Source organism: Sinocyclocheilus grahami, unplaced genomic scaffold, assembly GCF_001515645.1.
Source record: "Sinocyclocheilus grahami isolate Dianchi unplaced genomic scaffold, SAMN03320097.WGS_v1.1 scaffold17613.1, whole genome shotgun sequence".
Classification (NCBI taxonomy): Eukaryota; Metazoa; Chordata; class Actinopteri; order Cypriniformes; family Cyprinidae; genus Sinocyclocheilus; species Sinocyclocheilus grahami.
Genome location: NW_015516699.1, coordinates 573 through 1,141, shown reverse-complemented (window position 1 = coordinate 1,141; position 569 = coordinate 573). Strand labels below are relative to the sequence as shown.

Genomic DNA, 569 nt, shown 5'->3' with positions numbered 1-569 from the left:
TCATTATACAATATAGGCTAAGTAACGTTAATCATTTAGGAGAATATTTCAAATAATCTTTACAAAATCTGTACTACTGCACATCGACACATAATACACTTTGACAACATCCGTTTACGTGCATTAAAATAATAAACATTATTATCTAAAGCAGTTACGATGATATACGAGGAATTAACGTACAGTTTATTCAGCAAATAACCCTAAAAACGTCACTCCTTCAACGGGCTCAATCACTACATTATGTTTAACAAATGTTATATATCTAACTTACATTATGCTTTGCTCCTGGTTGTTCAGACAGTCCTTTTCTACTAATCACTGAAGTATATTATTATTATTATTAATCATAATCATTCGTGATATCTCGCGCCACACGCGTTCAAATACTCCAGGAGCGGGCAATGACGTAGCACAATGCGCGTTCTTGGTGCATTGTGGGATAGTGGAGAGTTGTGAGGCGGTGAATGGTGTCTACAGAACCGCTGAAATGGTGAGGAAAAACTTTTTGTTGTTGTTGTAGTACTGCGCACCTTTTATTTTTTACTCGTGGTAACGGTCTTGTTTAA

General features: G+C 35.9%; 1 protein-coding gene across 1 annotated transcript in view; it reads right to left on the bottom strand.

The window, feature by feature from the left end:
• pkmyt1 (protein kinase, membrane associated tyrosine/threonine 1) overlaps nucleotides 1–513 on the bottom strand; it is a gene marked incomplete at its 3' end in the record, with an annotated part of 2,514 nt that extends 2,001 nt beyond the window's left edge. Inside the window, exon 1 of the mRNA XM_016265301.1 lies at nucleotides 275–513. The remainder of the gene's footprint in view (nucleotides 1–274) is intronic.
• Nucleotides 514–569: the final 56 nt, after the last annotated feature.